This window comes from Argentina anserina, chromosome 7, assembly GCF_933775445.1.
Source record: "Argentina anserina chromosome 7, drPotAnse1.1, whole genome shotgun sequence".
Classification (NCBI taxonomy): Eukaryota; Viridiplantae; Streptophyta; class Magnoliopsida; order Rosales; family Rosaceae; genus Argentina; species Argentina anserina.
In genome coordinates, this window is record NC_065878.1 from 16,477,845 (window position 1) to 16,492,676 (window position 14,832).

At 38.0% G+C, this 14,832-nt stretch overlaps 1 pseudogene; it reads left to right on the plus strand.

Moving 5' to 3' along the window:
- The first annotated feature begins 4,617 nt into the window (after positions 1–4,617).
- On the plus strand, positions 4,618–6,187 carry LOC126803678 (3-ketoacyl-CoA synthase 1-like; annotated as a pseudogene).
- Positions 6,188–14,832: the final 8,645 nt, after the last annotated feature.

The following is a 14,832-nucleotide window of genomic DNA, read 5'->3' on the forward strand; positions in this document are numbered from 1 at the left end:
AGAATTATTTCAACCACTAATTCGGGAAGAGATTCAGACACAATTTCAGGTGTTTCATAATCAGATTAGTTCAATGCAGAACAAAGAGGGGAATCAAAATGGACAGGTATCATATTAACTACCTTTATATATTTATTGCACAAATGATAACTTGGTGTGGTGATTGATGTTAGTGAGCACATGATATACCTTTTAAATGTCAAGTTCATCTTGATGTTAGTGAGTACGAAGATGAAATTGTTTGTTGTTAACAGTTGTATTGATTGATTTGTTGTTGTCCAATAGTTTTTGTTTTGTTGATGCTTAGGTTTTAGATGCAACTAGTGGCCATGCATTAGATGGGAGGGAGTCCATTGGCGAACAACCAAATGCAGAAGGAAGCCATAGGGAGTTTGATGAATAAAGTTGATGGATGATATTGCACCTCCCACTTGCTATATGTATTGAATCTGCTAGAACTTGTCAAAACTTTGCTACTTTCCATTGGCACTTGAAGAAAAATGTTGTTTTCATTATTATGTGAAAGTTGTGTGGAAACGCAGGTTTTGTGGAAAAAAAAAAACAAAAAAGTAGTAGATTTCCATTTGCGACGGCAACAATACAGCAGCCAAAAATGCAAAATTTGTGAATATATTTTTCACTAATTTGGCGGGAAAAAAAGGCGGGAGGTGAAAAATGAGTATTTGGGTGGTAATGTTGCAACGGTAAAATCCCGTAGTAAATTTTACTTTAGCGACGGCATTAGCAGTATAAGAAACAGTCGCAAATTATGCGTTGGAAATCCTGCTACTCCTATTGCCGTCGCAATTAACCTTGTCACAGCTAAATTTCGGTAACAAAGAGTATTGGCCACGCCAGTACTTGCAACAGAGGCGTTGCCGTAGCCACACCGTAGCAAATACTACTTTGCTACGGCAAAATGACTTTTTGCTACGGTAATGCGCCGTGGCCAAATAACATATTTTTTATAGTGCCGGCTCGAACTCGATCGAATGAAAACGAGTCAAACATGAATAACCCAGTACTCACTCCGGCTCGGCCCATTTACACTCCTAATTGTTATTTCTCCAGATCTAAGGGATGTCATTTTAAGTGACTGTGATCACTAATTGATTTAATAAAAGGGTAAGGCTAGTCTATTTTTCAAAGAAAAAAGAAGAAGAAGAAACAATTGGTATACAGTGTTATAAAGTATAAACTATATTGATCGTAGCTACAGTTTTTTTTTATCATATAATCAACTCGAATGCTAAATTACTAGTATTTTGTGAGCGAGTCAAGCTCACAGCTTGTCACTCAGGATTGAGAGATTATGTCATTGAACCATATCATACTGGACCAACAGTTTGCTACGCAGTTAGTTACGGTTGTATATATTCACTAGTAGTTTTTTTTTAATGGCATATAATCCATATTCACTTGTTATTTGAGATTAATTTACGTGTTAATTTAGAGATTGTTACTATGGTTGTTAGTCAAACTTTTTAAAGCTTTCAAAAGTATATAGCACAAGTCATCATTTACCTGATCAATCTTTATCACAAGATAATATCGTTTCAATTAACATGCAAATATCCCATCCATTTCAATTAACATTTCATGTTAATTAGTTAATAATGGATCCCAAGCATAAACCATGACAAAAATCACATAGTCGATTAACAAATATATTAAGTCGTTAAACCAAGCTTGATAGATGTGAGAAGCAAGCATCCGTCATTTGATCTACTAGTTTCACTAAAAGAAACACATAATAGATTAATAGGGTTGTCACTACGCCAGATTTACACTCGCGCGACGGAGATGATATTCTTCGTTGCCTAACTATATTCGGGCGACGGATAACGGGACTCGTCACAAGAACGAAACATGTGGTCGCCTCAATACTTTCGGGTGACGACTTTTATAATCCGTCGCTTCAATTTCATACTTCGGCGACGACCTTTGTATATGGTCGCCTTAATATATTCGGGCGACGAAATTTGGCAATATCCGTCACCTAAGTTTCTAAATATCTAGGCAGCCAGCTGCTCTTCAAGACGGCAGAATTCTGTGGTTCAAAATACAGAAAACCTACTGCAGCTGTGATATACTGTTCATGGAGTGAAAAAATTTACTTTTTGGGATTGAAAGCTTGTTCTTCTCCTTTGCCATTGATTTGTAGGGAGGTTAGTATAAACTTCATCACTTCATTCATTCTTGGTGTCCTATATAATGCTAGATTGAGGTTGAAGTTTGAATTTAATTGGAAATTAGAGTATATTGGTTGTTTGGGTAAGAGTTTAGATTGTGATTTTGTGTTAGTTTTGGTGTTAAATTTCTTAGTTTGTGTTAGAATTAGTGTTTTGTTGCTCAATATGTATTGGATCTTGAGGATTTAAGACATTAATATGTTCAAGTTTGGCCTATTTGATTTGAAAACCCTAAATTAATTTAGTGTTTAAATAACTTAAGGGACCTTAAATTGCTTATGTGATTTGTGTTAGATTTAGTGTTAGATTAAATTAAAGTAATCTAATGTGCTTATGTGATTTGTATTTGATTTAGTGTTAGATTAATTTAGTGGTTTATTTAGTTTTTTAACTTCAAATTTAGTGTTTGAATAAAGTAAGGGGCCTTAATGTGCTCATGTGATTTGTGTTAAACTAAGTGCAAGATTAAATTAAAGTAATCTAATGTGCTCATGAGATTTATTTAGTGTTGATTTGTGTGTTAATATGCTCATTTGCGCTTGTTTTTCAATTTCATTATTTTGTATGTGTTTATCATCCGGATTAGCATTTGTGAGATTGAATCCACCCTCACAATAATGCACCGGTTTGCATTTAGCTTAGAATTCCCGTTCGAGAATCAATTGTACGGGAATTCATTTGTGAGATGCTGCTGAAATTTTTCCAAAACCGAAATTGAAACTCATGAAAATAAGAAGCTTAACAAAGGAAGTGTTCTCTTGAATGGGATAGGACCCTAACCGAAGGCATAAGGCGAAGAAGAGCAATAAGAATAAGTATATTACGTGCATGTATTGTATATTTTTACTAACTTAATACACATTTACTATTTATGTAGGTAAGAATATGGATAAGAGTTGGATGCAGTACAGTCATGTTAATTCCCTCCTTCATATTCGCTAACAGCAAATAAAGAATCATGAAAACTTGCAGTCTTGCTTTTTTGTTTTGGTTCGAATGGATGTAATTTAAATGATCACCTATCTCTAAGAAGGTGAAGGAAGCCTTGATATATGATTTCAATCCTCTTTGTCACTTCATATTGTTATATTGCATGCATGGGAGGAGGGGTCAAACGGGCGGCAAAGAGATGAGGAGGAGCACGGACCATCCTCAGTCACGAAGCTGAGGAGAGAAGCCGGAAGTTAGAGGAGAGAGCCCGGCAGGCCGAGGAGAGCGCGCAGCAGGCTAAGGAGGCAGCAGCCCGAGCTGAAGAGGAAGTCAAGTAGGCTAATGAGGCAGCTGCCCGAGCTGAAGAGGAAGTCAAAAAGTCCAGGGAGGAAAATGAAGCCACGCAAAAGCGTCTTGAAGCGATGGAGGCATTCCAGCGGGAATATATGGCTGCACGACCCGGTAGTACTTGAGGTAGTTCACTAGCACTAATATTAGGGGAATGATGATGATGTTGCTTGAAGGAAATTAAGTGCGGTATGACACTCTTTTGTTATCAATTTTTTTGTGCTTCAAACAGCAAATTTCTTCTATAAACAACATTTGAAAGTTGATTTGTTTTGTGTTTTTGTGGAATGGATTTCAGTTGTGTTATGCAGGTTTAGCAAGTGAAAATGGTGTTCAGTAGCTTTTTTTTTTCTTTTAAATCAGATTCAGGCGACGGAAGCAAGGAATCCGTCGCTTCAATATTAACTAGAAACAGCGGAAGCTAAATTACGGCAACCATTACTTCGTCGCTATAAAACTGAAGCGACAAAACTATTTAGTCAAGAACCCATCGCTTGAATTCGGGCCACCAACATAACTGTCCGTCGCTTCAGAATATGCCGTCGCTTCAAAACATAAAGGTCCATCGCTTAATTCTTCGGGGACGCATCTTATCTTCGTCGCCTGAATATATTGAAGTGACCACTTTTGAATAACTTGTCGCCTCAATGTTCTAGCCACGGTAATGAGGCGACCCCATTAAAACGACCACTTTCCCGTCGCCCGAGACGTCAGGCGACCAGCTCGTGATTCAGGCCACCATTTCCCTCCGTCACCCGAGTGTGTTTCTGGCGTAGTGGTTGAAATTGCAACCAGAACAAGCAGTGTGAAGGATATATCGTAATGTTCTTGATAGTCTGGTGCGGAAGTCATGTCAAACACTTGATTTCAATTTATTGCTCTTGATGACTAACGGAGCAGCCCACACCTTCCCTAATTTCTAAACCGCCGTTTTCCTCCTTTCCCTTCCACATTGCATTCTTAAAGGTCACACCCCACTCTAGTTGACTAACCCCATATCTATATATACAAGCTCTTATGGGTCTCCATGGCTTCATAGCATAAGTAAACATCCAAAAGCTTAAAGACGGTACGTATATATTGTTGTGTTTCTGCAGCTTGCATTTTCACAACCACGTACGTATAGCCGCAGTGGAGAATAACCGTCATGGAAATGAAGCAACTCAACAAGGATGTCGTCATCAAAATCTGGCAACGGTTGCTGGACTTCTTACAGTCCGTGAAGCTCGAGTATCTCATGTTTCTTCTAGTCGCCCCCTTTTTAGGGTTGATAGGGGATCAAAGCATCAGTCCACACAAAGCTCGATTGACTTCTGAGATCTGGACCAACCAGGCAGCTCAGCTACAAAGCACGCACACCGCCTTTATACTAGTCGGTCCGGGTGTCCTCCTCCTCTTTCTAGCCCTTTACTGGTCCAAGCGGGCTAAGCTGATTTACCTGGTGAATTTTTCATGCTACAAACCGAGCGATGAAGGTAAAGTATCAATAGAAAGGTACTTAAAATTTATTGGAGCCAGCGCCATATTTGATTCGAACACAGTTGAGTTCACCAAAAAGGTAATGATCCGGTCTGGTCGAGGCATTGAGACGTACATACTACATACCACGCGGGTTTGTGCTAACTCCGCCTCGGTTTTTCATGGAAGAAGCCCGACTCGACGCTGAGTCTGCCATATTTGGCTCGCTCGATTCACTTTTTGAAAAGACCAACCTCAAATCAACTGATATTGATATCCTGATCATAAACAACGGCATATTTTGCCCGAGTCCCACCCTTTCCGCCATGATCGTCAACCATTACAAACTCAGAAACGACATAAAGACCTTTAACCACAGCGGAATGGGCTGCAGTGCCAGCTTGATCTCTGTCGACCTTGCTAAGCACATGCTTAATGTGAACCCTAACTCTTATGCTATCGTGGTCAGCACTGAGGTTATCACCACGAGCTTGTACCAGGGAAAGGACAAGTCAATGCTTCTCTCCAATTGTATTTTCCGATGTGGTGGGGCTGCGGTTCTCCTCTGGAACAAGAGCAATGATCGGGCTACGTCTAAATATGAGATGATGCACATTGTTAGAACCCACATAGGTTTAACCAAAAAAAAAAAGAACCCACGTAGGTGATAGGTGCTGATGACCGATCGTACCAATGTGTTGGGATAAATGTGGATGATAAAGGAAATGCCAGCCTATACTTGTCCCGTGAGTTGATGACAGTCACTGGCGACGCGTTGAAGAAAAATATCACGGCGTTGGGGCCATTGGTGCTGCCTTTTATCAGAGAAATTGTTTTCTTTGTAACTTTTCTAAAGAACAAGATCTTGAAGATGAAGGTGAAGCCGTACATTCCAGATTTCAAGCTTGCCTTCAAGCATTTTTGTGTTCATGCTGGCGGGAGGGCGGTTCTGGATGCAATGGAGAAGAACCTGCAGCTAACAGAATGGCATTTAGAGCCGTCGAGGATGATGTTGCACCGTTTCGGGAACACATCGATCGAGTAGTTCGATATGGTACGAGTTAGAATACATGGAGGCCAAGGGCAGAATTAAACGAGGGGATCGGGTTTGGCATGTCGGGTTCGGATCGGGTTTCAAGGGCAATAGTGTGGTTTGGCAGGCACTTACGCCGATAACGGAGGGGGACACACTTGGAAACCCTTGGACGGACTCTATAAACAGGTACCCGGTGAAGGTTCCGATTGGCTCAACTTCTTGATAGACCAATTGAATCAAATGCAGCTCGGAGTTTTTTATTTAAATAAATTTCTAATGAACATAGAAATTGATATTGTACATAGTATTTTATTATAAAATGAATTTGGAATAAAAAAGAGGATTAGTATATCAGATCAATTTTTGTATATAATATGTTAATGTATGGCATGCATACAATTACTCGAATTAGTAATGGTAAACACAATACAATGTTGCTAGCCGCATCACTCAAACCTTAATTAGAAAAGAGTGGAGTTGATTGTGGGGAGTTGAAATTTACACTCCATTTTACAATCCACACTCCAATATTTTATTTAATAAATTTAATTTTTGACTTTTTAAATAAAGAGCTTGTATGACTACTCTTCAGCATGTATTAATGAAACTGTCAAATACAAAATGGGGACGTGAAGCCTGAACCCCTGATTATAAAGACCTGAAATATTATCAAAAATCCCTACAAACAAGTACCAAACAAAGTACCAACTAGAAAAGATTATTACTCTAATGACGACTTTATTTGCTATAAAACAGTGATGGCATAGGTGAGAGCACAATAGATATGTACCGTTGAAAACAATGAAACATCGCTTACATATCCTAATGTCCAATAAAGCAGCTCGCGTCCTAAATTGCCGCCGGAAAATTAATCTGACGTCACTTAGTTTCACCCTGCCACTAGGCGGCAACGACCATTTGACAAAACAAGGAACTCGCCGCCTACCTATAGCAGATAAGGCACAAAGAGTGTACACACAGACACGGATCCCAACTTCTCCTACACGAAATGTAGGAACTTATTAACTTAAAGACACAACACAAACTAAATAAAACGAAAAACATAAAAACAATTAAGGTTGGGCCCAAAAGAGAAGCCCGAACCCATACTTTATTCTCGAAGAAAGAAACCGCCAACCAAGCCCAACTCTTCCGCACATCAGCACACGTTGGAGCCCCGCCGTATGTGCCGCCACTCCCTCTCAGCAGGGTGACCACCATTGAAGGCACACCAAACGAGCCACACCAAGCCTTTGCTAATCCACATCGCCATGAAACAAACTTCCACGACACCACCCAGATCAAAGCAAACTCAGTCCATTATGTGCCCTCATGGACCCACCACCATCAGATCTCCTGCACGCTGACGATACCTGCACTCCCTGACGTTAGCCTTGTAGAGCAGAAGTCAAGACTCAGCCGACCGTTTCTCCTTCTCCTCACAACCACACACGCACCCAACCCAATCTCAGGCAAAGGGAGTGGTGGACACCACAGAACCAACAATACGACAGCAACAACGCGCCGCCTAACAGGCCGCGATGCCACGCGACTAGGGTTTTCTCTCGCGGGACTCTAACCAAAGAGGGTTGTCACTTAATTTAATTTTTGTCTTTAGTAACAAGTGTATTGTCTTATTATAAAATTTTTATATAATAAAGAAAGTGAGAAGAGAGAAAAATAAAATCTCTAGATTTGTAACATTTTCAAAATCTGTATAATTTTCAAAACAATCTCGAAACTTTATTTCTTACAAAAAAATTCACTATCTATCCTAAAAAATAACAAAAAAAAAAGATAAATCATTCATTATCTGGTCTTGGTATAAATTATGACATTATGAGATTCAATTTGATTTTCATTTAATTATATACATTTGCATTTAATTTTATACAATATAATATATGAGCTATTGGAGTTGAGTTTTTTTTAAAGATTTAGTGTTTTCATCATCTATAAGAGCATCTCCAACAGCTCTTCTTAAAATTTTCTATAATAGAGGATGAAAACACTAAATCTCTAAAAAAATAAAAAGCCTAAACTCCAACAGCTCTTCTATTTTATTGTATAAAATTAAATACAAATGTGTATAATTAAATAGAAATCAAATTGAATCACATAATATTATAATTTATACTAAGACCAGAAAATGATTCCTTCTTTTTGGGTTCTTTTTTAGGATGGCGAGTAATTTTTTTGGTAAGAAATAAAGTTTAGAAATTGTTTTCAAAATTATAAAGATTTTGAAAATTCTACAAATCTAGATATTTTATTTATCTCTCTTCCCACTTTTTCTATTATAAATAACGGTTTAAAGGAACTATTGAAGTTAAAAATTGATATTTTTCCTCTATAATAAATATTATTTTAGAGAAAAAACTCAAATAATCTCTATAATCATCTATATATTATGTTGGAGATGCTCTTACAATCATAGTGTCTCATTTGTACAACCTTACTCGTAATATATATAGTTTAATTATTTAAGAATGAGGAACTGGAAGTCTGGACCACATGGCAAAGCCCGGCTGCCGGGTGGCCAAAACAGCCGGTCGAATGCTTGGCGCTGGGTTTTTCCACCAATTTTCTGTTTGTTTTCATTCATTCCTTACCTCATATATAATATCATACCATACGATGATATGATCCATTATTGGATTTGATTGTCGATGAGCAAATATGATTGCATTGATTGGGACATATAACGGAGGTTGGTGGTTGGTAGCAGACGAGTGACCCAAAATTTCGGAATCGCATTTGGTTTTGATTTGTTCATAAATTAATAGGCTTTCAACTATGCATGTGAGACCACAAACATGACCAGTTGGATGAGTCAATGTCCATTCTATATTTTTAGAGAGGAAGAAAAATGATATTCAATGCTGTTTGTAAGTTGCAACGCTTTCCCTAACATGTACTCGACACCGACTTCTTCAAGAAATGGGACTGCCAGTCGAAATGATACTCGTGTCGATTTTGGACTGCTGATACATAAGGTTGAGGAGAATTAGGACTCTGATTACGAGATAGCTTGACGTTATCAATAACTTCTACCGTTTTCCGGGGATCCGGTGAACTCGCACACCTCCGAACAAATGGTTCAGTTCAGTAGCCTTGAGGATCACAGACCAGAAACTAATATTCTCTCAAGGGAAAGGTGAGAGTAGGCCTCATCATTTAGCCCGCGGATCCGAAAAATTCGACGGATTTTTACCCGGTCCGGCCCGCGAGAAAGCCCGCCAAATCCCGCTTCCGTGGTTACAGGGCCGAGTTTAAATTAGAGGTGTGAAATCCGGCCCGGCCCGCCAAAAGCCCGCAAGGCCCGTGAGACCCGGCCCGTAAAAGCCTGCCAATTAATAAAATATTATACATACATATTTTATTAGGTTTAGAATAAAACTATTGCATTATAAAGTAACTATATGAAGAAAACTTCTCGGGATCGATCGATACCAGTCGATATGATCGGTATATATATTTAGTGACCCTGTAAAATTTCATCTAATTCGGAACTCGTTTAACAGTCGGAATTTTCGGTAAACCGAAAACAACACTAATATGTCATAAGGGAAGACTCATTACCAAAATGCGAACACCGAAAGTCGTTTGTATATCTGAAATCACCTAATTTTTGGCATCGATTGTGTGTGGCCGCACCAAGGAAACCCATTTGGCAAAGCCGCGGTCAATGAGGATTTTAATATGTCAAAACGTTTTTTTTTGTTGACCGTAGGTACGGACGGTCAAACCATGTCCAAAACGGACGAAATTTTTACGGGTTCTCTAAATATATATACTGATTACATCTACTGGTGTCGATCGACCATTATTCGAACTGGAGTTATTGATCGCCGAAGCGTCTACTAATGTATTATAACTTTTATATTAGGTTTATACTAAAACTATCACATTATGAAGCGACTATATGAAAGAAACTTGTCGGGATCGATCAACACCAGCCGATGTGATTGGTATATATATTTAGTGACCTTGTAAAAATTTCATCAAATTCGGACTTCGTTTGACCATTGGAATTTTCGGTAAATCGAAAACACCACTAATATGCCATAAAGGAGGACCTATTATAAATATGCGAATTCTGAAAGACGTTTGCATATATGAAATCACCTAATTTTTATTACCTATCGTGCGCAGTCGAACTGAAGAAATCTATTTGGCAAAGCCACGGTCAATGGGGTTTCAATATGTCAAAACGCCACTTTTTTAGTTGACCGTTGGTACGAACGGCCAAACCATGTCCAAAACGGACGAAATTTTTACGGGTTCCCTAAATATATATACCGATCACATCTACTAGTGTCGATCAATCCTATTTCGAACTGGAGTTGTCGATCGTCGAAGTGTCCACTAATGTATTAAACATTTATATTAGGTTTATAATAAAACTATCACATTATGAATTGACTATATGAAGGAAACTTACCGGAATCGATCGACACCAGCCGTTGTGATTGGTATATATATTTAGTGACCATGTAAAAATTTCATCCAATTCGAACTTCGTTTGACCGTCGGAATTTTCGGTAAATCAAAAACACCACTAATATGCCATAAGGGATGACCTATTACAAATATGTGAATGCTGAAAGCCGTTTGCATATATGAAATCACCTAATTTTTGTTACGTATCGTGCGCGGTCGAACTGAAGAAATCTATTTGGCAAAGCGCCAGTCAATGGGGTTTAAATATATCAAAACGCCTCTTTTTTAGTTGACCGTTGGTACGAACGGTCAAATCATGTCCAAAACGGATGAAATTTTTATAGGTTCCCTAAATATATATACCAAACACATCTATTGGTGTCGATCTACCATATTTTGAATTGGAGTTATCGATCGCCGAAGTGTCCACTAATGTATTATAACATTTATATTAGGTTTATAATAAAGCTATCACATTATGAAGCAACTATATGAATGAAACTTCTCGGAATCGATCGACACCATCCGATGATATATTTAATGATCATTTTAAAATTTCATCCAATTCGGACCTCGTTTGACCGTCGGAATTTCCAGTAAACCAAAAACAACACTAATATGCCCTAAGGAGGGACCTATTACCAAGATGCGAATGCGGAAAGTTGTTTACATATTTGAAATTAGCTAATTTTTTTCACCGATCGTGCGTGGTCGCAACGAGAAAAACCATTTGGCAAAGCCCCGGTCAATGGGGTTTTATATTGTGAAAACGCTTCTTTTTTTTGTTGACCGAAAATTTCGACGGTTAAATGAGGTCCGAATTTGATGAAATTTTTACAGGATCCCTAAATATATATATCGATCACATCTATTGGTGTCGATCGACAATATTTTGAAACTAGAATTTATTTGTGACTTTTTTTAGAATGTTTTTTAATAATTCTTTTATTGTTTCAAACCCTTAAATTCTAGTATTATATTTTTTTTCTAATACAAGCCCGCAAGGTCCGGCCCGTAAAAGCCCGCTTTAGGTGGGCGGGCTTGGATCTTCGTGTTTATGAAAATACCCGGCCCGCCACTTATTTAAATTTATTAAGACCCGGTCCAGCCCGGCACAGTATTTTCAAACGTGTAAAAACCCTATGGCTAAAAATTCTAAATGATCGAAATGAGGTATCGAGATACAAATTAGCCTGATATAAACATGTCTGATATGTTCAAGCAATTTCGAGAACTATTTAGCTATGGCCTTCTAGCTATATCTCATTATTAGAAATGAAATTCAACAATGTCTTAAATACTGGCATGGCCCTTATTATGTAGTAATCAAAGTGTTGGATCATCTACCTTACCCAAATTTTTTGATTTATTATATATGTTCTGCTCAAACTAAACATATAAATTTTTGGGGTCTCTTGACTTGAAAAGTAGTAGAAAATAGTAGCAACTAACAACTTGAAAATCGTATAAATGACTACTAATGAAACGATATTATAGACAATAAAATATAGACCAGATCAATTGAAAATCCTAAGGAACATAATTCTTAGGCCCTGTTTGGTTAATAGAAAATCATGTTATAGAAAGAAATTCATTTCAGTTTCATGTATATGTGTAGTTTAGTTGTAATTTGATATTATAATGGATATAAAAAATGTGATTTGACTGAAAATTGATCTCCTCTTAAAGCATGAAATGAATTACCTACCCATGGGTGAGGATAATTTTCATCAATAAAGACTAATTTCCTTTTAAATTATATATATTTTCCTTATAAATGAGTTTTAATGAAAATTTTGATTGAATATTCTATTTTAATGACTTACTAAAATAATTTCAAATTTTAGATTTCAATATCTTCCAAACATGGAAATACAAAAACTTATTCAATTCAAATTAGTTTGGAAAGGAAAATAATTAATTTCCATGTCTTAACTTTCTTGTCAACGAAATGAGGCCTTAATGTTTGATATAAACCAGCTCATTAACAAGTTAGCTTAATCTAAATTTTATACATTAAATAAACATATTAACATATATGGATCTAGTTCTCTGGTCAAGGTGATGATTCCTTCAAGGGTCTAGTTCTTTGGTTGCGCTCATGATGGCGGCCTCAGCTCGTTTACCAGTGATAGCGGTGGTGGTGCGATGACCGGCGACACAGCTTTTGCGCTCCTTTATTCACGTGTGGGCGTTGGGGCTTAGCGTGTAGTTTGGGGTGCGAGGGCCGACTCATTTTGTGTTGATCTAGTATTCTTTCCTTTTAGCATTTATCACTAGGCACGATCTCGGGGAGACCCCTCGGCGTAGGGTGGTTTCAGAACTTTAACAAGTGAGTTTATCTCACAAGTTCTAGTTTTGGTTTTGGTGTTAGCTCAGAGATTACTATGTAAACTTCTGTTTGGTTGGTAGTTTTGGTGTGGTTCAAACTTTCCGAACCCTTGCGGGTGTTTCATGTTTGATAACCTATCTACTTACGAGTTACGACATTTCCGCCGCGTTTCAGAAAAAACATATATGGCTCATTAACGGATCAACTATCTAATTCCATCTAATATGCACAAATTTAGAGTGGAAACCGATTAAAATCCAGTCCATTTAAAATCCGGGCAAACCGACATGAACTCTTGGCCAAATTGTGAGTTCGACCCATTTCAAAAAAAAAAGACAAATTCAAGTCATTCAACATAGATGATAACCCGACCTCCATCTTACTAGTCTTAAGTATGTGTGGCCGAATCAACCGGAAAACCCAAACCACACACCACCACCATGTGGGCATCCCACTACCTATCCTCGCCACCACCACCACCACTCCACCCTCTCATCCCCAAGCCTCGTATAACCCCTCTTCCCCTCACCATAGTCTCCGCCAAGTCTCAGCCACAACTAGGCTAAGACTTGGAGGCTTAAGTCATTCCATACGCAACTTAAGTCCAACCCCAACCCCAAACCCACCAATACTAACGCCGTCCCAAAATAACTAAAGCAAAAAACCAGAGCAAAACCGTCGCCAAATAAGTGGGTCAGAAGTGTTTTTTGCTATGTATAAATTAGCTGCTAAGAAACGAAAAAAAAACTCAGAAGAAGAAGATGAAGACGAAGACAGTTGCGGATGAGTTATCGCCTGCAGCAAGGAAGAAGGAAGAGGAGTGTTAACGTAGTGAATTGCCTTGCCGGGTGGCTAGTACACTTAGTTAACTATTTGAGGATATTTAAGAGTGGGTTAGTGTGAGCTTGAACACAAGAAGTATAGTGATTCACCTCCATATCTTAGAGCAGACTATGTCCACTTGAATCCACAACGTATAGGCAAATAGCTTTGTATTATACAAGTAGAATGGTTGGGATTCCTTCTAAGTAAGATGAGCCGATGATGGGTCCTTTTTATAGGTAAGAGAACACATCTCTTTTACATGTTCTTTAATGTGAGACAAATGTCTTCTTAGCTTGCTATGAAGTCATCTTTGTGAGGCTGGAAATGTGAGTTTATGGTAGTGTCTTGGCCACTTTCGACTATCGTAGGAAAGTTTGTACGACGAAATACGTTATGGATTTCACAGTTGAGCCTTATGGTGACTTATAAATCCACCTAGAGTAATACTTATGCTTGGTGGCATAGTATACTAGCCCTATGCTAGTAGAGGTGCCAACAAGGAGGATGGTGTGGACCATAGCAAAGTCAGACCATTGTGTTTGAAGAGTGATTGGGGGAGAAGGTCGGATGAGTTGGAAATGGTCTTCAGGAGCTTTCTTCCAAGACCATTTGAACCCTTTCATCAACTTTCGCAGAATCAAACGTGTATAACACATTTATTTGTTTCAAGTTGTAATTACCAGGTTTTATTTTGACTTCGATTGCATTTCTTTCTGGTTTGATACAGGTTTGGAGCGAAAGCTTTTAATGGGGATCTTATAATGAGCGTCACTCAATGGAAGCTCTAAATTTCGATTTCTTGAGTGATCGTACTTAACTAGAAGCTCCTACTTACAATTAGAAGACTCTACCACAATCGATCGTTAGTCGATCTTGTCCGTCTAATCTTACGTATTATAAGATTACAAGATCATTTGTCAGGATGACGCTTCTTTTTTTTAAATGAAAATTGTTTTGCAAATTAGTTCAATAACCATTGTGTGACCTTTCACATACAAATATAAGAGGGTGATTTTGCTACAATCAAATAAGTTCAATAATAGGGAAAGAAAGAAACATTGAATATAGTTGATTGAATATAGGTCATATGTCAAGAAAATTTTATATCCTTCACTTATTTGGTTTCTTGTTGGGCAGCCTTGACTTTCTTTGCTGCATTGAACTTGTTTTCCTCTGGATTGAACATTGTGGTTTGGAAGTGAATCTGAACTTCTTAACAATAGTTTATGAGAGCTTCCAATCTTTAAACTTTAATATGATAATCGAAT